Here is a 7,898-nt window from a genome sequence, read left to right on the forward strand (position 1 = left end):
AAAAAAAAAAAAAAGAGTAAAGATAAGTAAACGTTTAATGCAATATTTAAAAAACATACAATTAATGCAACTTGTCCATGGTGTGCAAAATACCAACATTTTAAGTAAAGGCCAGATTGGCATTGTTTGGCACAAGTAGTCTGGACCTGAGCGTAAACTTGTGTATCTGTGTGTCTGTCCCCCTCTCTCTCTGTAAGAAATAAATGATACGTATTGTGTACACAGGAAATGCTCTCTTTGTTGTGCGCAGTATATACTACCCGTGTTGCATGTGCAGGTGGAAGTGGGACAACGAAAAAAGAAGACAGAAGATGGATCGATGCATTGGAATTGTGTTGGAGAATACCGAGTACACCTTGCACTGCCAGAAGAACGAACAAATCCATCTTTGAGGAAATACAGCCAAATGTGCCTTAGAGACAAGGATGGGGACACTTCATCCTGCTTACTCTGGGAACATCCTGAAGAAAAGCCAATCTTTGGACAAGAACATCATGGCTGATGAAGGGAAGGGCCAGTGGAAAGGAGAGAAACCACAGGAGGTTGGTTGACCGCAGGCCTCAGCAGACTGGAGCACAGCAACACTCACAAGGAGGCGCCGGACCCACACCTTCCTGCATGCACCACAGGCGATCGCCCTCAGGGTTGACTCAATGGCAACTGACAACACATATTGTACACATAATAGATATTACCTATTATTAGTTATGTTTTCTTTATATATTAAGGAGCTCTGGTGGCATAGTGGATAAGTCATTTGGCTGATAATCAAAAGGTCAGTGGTTCAAACCTACCAGCCACTCCACAGAAGGAAGATGGGGTCATCTGCCACTATGCCACAGAGCTCCCATGTAATCACATATATTGCATATGTGTGTCAATCACCCAGTGCCATGGGATCTATTCCAACTCATACCAACCCGCAGACAGAGCAGAACTGCTCATAGGGTTTCCAAGGCTGTCAATCTTCACAGAAGCAAAGCCCAAACCACACCCACTGCCGTGGAGTCGATTCTGACTCATAGCACCCCTAGAGGACAGACTGGAACTGCCCCATGGAGTTTCCAAGGCTGTCAATCTTTAGGAAAACAGACTGTCTCAGTTTTCTCCCACCGAGTGGCCAGTAAGTTCAAACCGTTGACCTTTTGGTTAGCAGCCAAATATTATAATCACTGTAACACCAGATCTCCTGTATGTAAATTAGGAAAACACAAATTAGGAAAGCAAAAGAAACTTGCTGTGTACAGAAGATGCCATAGATAAGGTGTCATATAGTCACAAAAACACATAGAAGAGGCACCCTGGGCTCAGATCAACTCTGAGCTTCCTCCAGCACTGAGGTCCTAGATGTGAATTCTGTTCCACTTGACATCTTGCTCTGGAAAATGGGGTGACTTGGAGGCCAAGAGAGGGGATGAAGGAGCTCAGAGCCTGTTGTGCTCCTGGGGGAGTGACTTGGGGGTTGGGACTGTCCACCAGCCCCCTCAGATATGCTCACCCACATCTCAGAAGATGGAGTGTTCAAAGCTAGATGCTGTACATCTGATTGTTTCAGAAGACCCAGAAGGTCATCAGTTCTCTCCCTGATTCAGACTTTTGCCCTGATTTAATGAAGATTGGGGTGAGAATAGGTATGACTGGAATTTACCAGATGACATCACAAGGGAGATGACACATGGGCTGCCCTGGGGATAGAAGAGAACTGCTAGTTAGGCCCAGCTTAAAATCCCACTGTGCTCATAACTGTGAGCCAAGCCCAGCCTCACCCTCCGCAGGTAGAACTCACAGGCTGTGCCAGGCTTGGAGGCCGTCTGTGAGGTCAGAGGCCCCAGCCCTGTGCTCAGAGGTGCCCAGACAGGAGACCTGCCCATGAGATGGCATCCGGGCAGGTTATAGAAAGACTGCTTTTGCCGGCAGCTTCATGAGGACCTCACAAGTTTAGAATTGTCTCACTATTCTTTCCAGAGTCCAGACACCCCTCAATATCTTCCCCTTGGACCCTCCAGTAGACGGCCTGGGGACCCCTGGGCAGACACAGGAAGGAGTGTCACCCTTTTGCAATTTAGCAATGAGCGAGACAGCCTACCAGCTGACCAAGCCCTTGGACACTTCCCTGCCATCTGTGAGGTCAGGGTGCCCCACTCACTAAAGAGCCCTGGGACAATTTTACTGCTGCTTTTTATAATCTCCAGTCCTCTAGGGATGCAGAAGAATCATTTCTTTCCCCTCTTTTCTCCAGGAAAGCCTTCTGGCTCTTTCTCTGAAGGGACTGTCTGTCCCTCCCCATTGCCATCTTGGAAGCTCAGACTTCACCGTCATGAGGAAGGGCAGCCAGCTGGGCTGGAGAAGTGAGGACACCCTTCCCAGGACCCCGGGCTCGGGATCAAGGGTAACTGCTCTGGGCTTGAGTTCTGAAAAACTACCCCCCGCGCCAGCCCTGGGCTGGTCAAGAATGCCAGCCCCACTTTGCTTTCCAACCCAAGTCCTACTTTTGGGGGGATATGGCCACACAGCCAAGGCCACCAGGCTAGCAAGAGGCTAAGCTGTGGTCTCAGCTGCAGCTGAATCCCTCCATCCTGGGACTGCTGCCCGGGTGCCTCCTCTGTGCCCTGCCCATTCCCATGAGTGCTGACTCCCGTGCAGAGCTGAGCAGCTGGGACAGAGCACAGCACACAGATTCCATGTAAGCCTTTAGTCTCTCTCCCTCCAGTGCTTCAATAACTGTCTCTCCAGGCTCCCATTAACCCCTTAGAGCAGCTGCGGAAACTGCGCTTTATCTTAATTCCTAAATTCTGTCTCTCAAAGTCTCTGGGTCTATTCTGTGCCCATCTCTCCTCATTTACCAGCACAACTGACTTCCTGCTGTCCTGTCTAATGAACCCATTCTCACACAGCCCCTTTCCTTTAAGAAGGAAGGCAAGACAATGACTTAAAGTCCTCTGAAGCACCTTGGGGTCTGGGGGAACCTTCCCGAAGGCATGGCCCATAAGCACTTCCTAAGGCCAGCTCAGACATGGGCCGCGAAGTGCTTGTGTTTTTCTAGCAACTGAAAGCCTGGAAAGTCACACACACATTTTGCCTCTTAATTACATGTTCATTAAATGTTCTTTGCTACACACCTAGGTAAGCCAGTTCCATCCTATCAGGCCCTGTGTTCCCTGTGAGCAGGAACTCATGCAGGTCTCACATGGGGTTTTGACATTTGTCTGTTGGACAGTAAGGGAAAGAGATGGAGGGGGTCCCTGGCAAAGTGCTTGGGGAAATCCCTGAATTTCTAAGTGTCTCCCTTCAAATGGAAATAATCCTGGTAATGCCTACCCCCTCCCCAAGGGCTTGGAAGGTCAGGTGAGTGATGGGTGTGTGGAACAAATTTGTGAAGTGTAAAATCCAAACTATTATTAGCTGACATTCGGAGGTGATCAGACCCTTGACTCCTTGCCCCACTTCAATGCTGGAAAGATTTTCCTGTGTCTTGGAAGGTGCTTTCCCCACTGTTCTCAGGGCCCGTCTGCAGACTAAAGTCTTCCTGCACTTGAAGCAGATCTGAGTGGGAAGCCAGGATCTTGGGACATGCAGGCATCTCCCAGAGATATTGCTGCAGGAGAGTCTTCCACTGAACAGACAACCACACCCCATGCCCAACCCCATCCCAGGTGATCTGCTTAGTGAGGACAGTGAGCCAAAGGAGGCAGGTCACTCACCTGAAAGCCCACCTAAAGGTGTGAATAGTGGCGTCTCAATCTGGGAGAAGGAGGGTCCATGAAGAGCATGCGTTTGAATGTGTTGCCTGTGAGAAGGAAGAGGGGGATGCATGTGCTTGACTCCTGTCCCCAGTCAGCCAGGATTCGCCACACGGGCTGTTAACTCCCTTGCACTTGCAAGTTGGAATGTGTTGGAAAGAATGAGTTTCTGCACATGCCTCACACACTGGTGGCAGAAAGCAAGAGATACCTGGAGCTGCCATAGAAAGGTGCTGTCAGGCACACCTACTAAAGCTGGTTGCATCAGCAGCAGCCAAGGAGGTTGACCAAGAAGATGTAAAATAAGTAAGAGAGGTGTTTGATTCATTGTACAGGAATATTGTCATAACTCAAGGATTTCAAGAAAAATACCTCACAGCAAAGCAGTGTTGAAGCATAAAAATCCAAAATCCAGTGCTGTGACTGAGAGTCCACAGGACTCACAAACAGGAGATAGGAACAAATGGAAAAGAATGTAAAACCAAGTAGTCATCAGAGCCTCCAAGAGACAAAAGGCAGACTGGCATACATGGAACAGAAATAAGGGTTACGAGAGAAAAACAGACAGACTGGGTGGTTACAATACAAGAAAACAAAACCTATAAAAAACTGTAGAAATGAAAAACGTAGTCACGGAAAACCCAATAAATGGGCTCAATAGGTAATGAGTCACTGACGAAAAAACAATAAGCCAAGTGTAGGACAGAACCAAGAAAACTAGCTAGGCTGCAGCACAGAGAGGCCAAGGCCTGGAAAGAAAAGGAATGAAGGGGGATTGGGAGAGGGAACACATACCTTCAACCAACATGGGAGAGAGGAAACAGGTAAAATGCTGGTGAGGCAATATTTGAACTGATGATAGCTGAGAATTTTCTAGAACCAAAGATTGGAATAAGTTAGATTTAAAGATCTAGTCATTGACAAGCAGGATAAATGAAACAGAACTCACACTTAGACACATCACAGTGTGACTACAGGGCATCAAGAATAAAGAGAAAAGTTTAGTGGCTACTAGAGAAGACACAGTTTGCCTGTGACTAACTGCAATCAGATGGACAGTAGACTTCTCACCAGCTTCAACAGAAGCCAGGAGACAATGGAATAAAACCTTCAAGATGCTGAAGGGCAATGATTAGGAATCTACACTCATGCTTGCATCCAAGTCATCATTCAAGAATGACGATGGAATAGAAGAGACCTTCACACAGACAAGGACTCAGACACTCGGGTCTCTGCTGGAAAATACTTAAGAACCTATTGCAGGAAGGAGGGAAAACACAAAAAAGTACTAAGATTCAGAAATAACTGGTGAGCAGGAATAAAGAAATACATGAAAATAAATCTTGGAAAATATACAAGAAGACTATCATTAAAATACATAATAATAACTAAAAGTATCAACTTCTATGTATTTTTCAATAATTTCAAAATAGACTACTAGACAATAATGTAGGAGTTTCAAGATTATTTGAGAGGGAATAAATTTGTGCTACATTTCTTTCCTTGTTCAGGACAAACATAGAAATAGATATTCAAATTTAGACTTTGCTAGAATATGTTTAAATTTGCATATTTAAATTTTAAGGTTTGCTCTTAAATTATTATAAATAAAAGATATTCTCCATCCAGTGAAAGAGAAAAGGGACAAAAATAAATGCACATTGTTTGAACGCGCACCATTGTGACACACTTTCAATATACTTTTTAGACTCGCCTGCACAATATGAAAGCAGGAAATAATAGAGGAGCTGAGATGAGTAGTAGTAACTTTAAGGACATTCTTCTTTGTAAAAGAGAAAGATAGTATTAAATATCATTACTTTTTTCTGCTTTGCTCTTTTTTTTTTTTTTTTTTTTTTTTTACCTTTACAATATCCCCATGCTCAAACTGTCCTTGTTATGGTACCAGTGTTATTCTAGAAATGAGTCAAAACTGGTCCCTGTGTTTTGGCCCAAAATTATTTACTTCTTCATGGCAAGCTGAGGTCCTTTAGCCCAGGATGCCCACCAGCATTGTCCTATTGTTTTACAAATAGCCCAAATCAGCAGATTGATTTTTGCAGCCTGCCCGCTTTGCATGCTCTGTGAAACTGCACCCAATATCTAGTCGCCCTGGAGAAGATACAGGGCAATCATAAGACCCCTTCGGGGAAGCTGCCATGGGCTGCTTGGATCAAGAGACTCTCCACCCAGCTACAGGAAGGTATTGCCTAAGGTGCACATAAGGGTCCACTCGTCTCTCTCCTCCTCCCCAGAGTTGCCATTTTCCCTCCCCCACAAGTAGCCTCCTTCTTTGCTTGTTCCTCGATGCAAAAATGGCGTAGGGCAGCAGTGTGAGACCTCCTCTAACTTCACCAGGTCAGGAAAGATTAAGATCAGTGGCCCAAACCTGATTCCCACGAGATGGAGTCAAGCGGGCCTCTACCTGCCAACAGTTGTACCAATTCTGACACTGACTGTCCTTCCAGGACACTCTCTACATCTCTGCTGGGTTTGAAGATTCGTTGCAATGGCCACAAAGAACTCATAGATAATACTTAGGATTATGGAGTTTGTGAAGGAATAACTGGATACCATTCAGGATTATAAACAGCTCAGAATACAGTTATTTGATCAGGACAGCCTCTTCTCACCCAGGCCTGAAGGCAAGTCTCTTTCTGGCCCTCTGGCCCTCAGTCCCTCGGCTTGGCCTCTATCCTGTACAGGTGAGTGTTACAAAGCAGTTTTAGCTCTGCAAATCAGTGCCCAGAGAAGTACCTCACTCCACCAGCAAGCCTCCAACAAGCAAAGAGACTCAGCTCTCTCTCTGTGTGGGCCAGGAAGCCCACTGTTCTATTTCATGCCAGTCTCTTGGTCTGTTGCTAGTATTTCTCTGCCACTGCTTCTCACCGTCTCTGGTATCACAGCTTTCTGTCTCCTGGATCAAAGAGGCTTTGTGCAGGGATCTTGGATCTAAAGGAACACTCCATTCCTGGGTCTTCTTTCTTGGTGGCGGTGAGATCTCCCTTCCTGACTTGAGGATGGCTCATTTTAAGCAAAACTGACCAATCCCTGCATTAGGGTAACATACACCTTATTTCCTTATTAGGATAAATACATCCACACAAGGGTACCACACCATGCCTCTTGTTGACATTATTAGTAAGCCATCCAGTCTCCTTGGTGGGCCAAAAGCACCTCCCATTTGCGTAGTCCCACCCAGTCGTCTGGTGGGAATCATGAAGACCATGTCTAGAAGAGCCGTCCCCAGGAATCCACTGACCCACACTAGAAGATCGCTGGCTGTGAGTGATCGACCACCCCGCATGCAGCTCCCAATGCATTGGCCCCAGGAATGACCTGTGAGGCCATGCTGCTCTCTTGTTGACACTTTCCTTTTGTTGATTAGCCTCAAATTCACTCATATTACTACAGATATAAACCCTGACAATCTGTAGGGATGTGGAGACCCTGACATTCATTATGGCAAAGATCTGCTCTTCTTCCAAGTAACCAGTATCTTCGTATCTTACCATCAAGGTGAATTAAGTAACCGACCATATCTACCTCATTGTTCAGGCTACCAGGAAAAACAGATCTTTATTTATGAAACAACTCTAGTGACTATGAAAGACACTACAAACTCCATGTGCCCTGACCCTCACTTGGCTCCTTTTTGCTATTCAAAATGTACTTTCCCTTTGATCTACTGCCTTCATCATGTTTGTCTCATGTCCCTAGTTCTGGCTGGGTGACCTTGGGCAAGCAATCTAACTTCATGTGCCTCAATTCTGTAAGATTATGATAATTAATGGTACCCGTGTCTTTTGGATATGTGAGTTTGTGTATGTGTGTGTCACTTAGAATTAAGTGGACATGTTCCCAATGAGTGTGATCTCTCATCACTGCCATCTTGATAATGTGTTTCTTAAGCTACCTGAAGCAACGAGATGAGATTGAGTATACATGAATAATGACACTTACATGGTAAACACTGAATCCATCATGGTAAAGACAGAGCTGGGCATGGAAATTTTAAAATGAAAGATATGCCACTGTGCCTTGTTGTTGTTGTTGTGATGTGCCGTCAAGTCGTCTCTGACTCATAACAACACTATGTACAACAGAACAAAACACTGCCTGGTCCTGTGCCAGCCTCATAATCCCTACTATACCTGA

This window comes from Orycteropus afer, unplaced genomic scaffold (assembly GCF_000298275.1).
Source record: "Orycteropus afer afer isolate SDZICR_OR568_19922 unplaced genomic scaffold, OryAfe1.0 scaffold00038, whole genome shotgun sequence".
NCBI classification, from domain to species: domain Eukaryota; kingdom Metazoa; phylum Chordata; class Mammalia; order Tubulidentata; family Orycteropodidae; genus Orycteropus; species Orycteropus afer.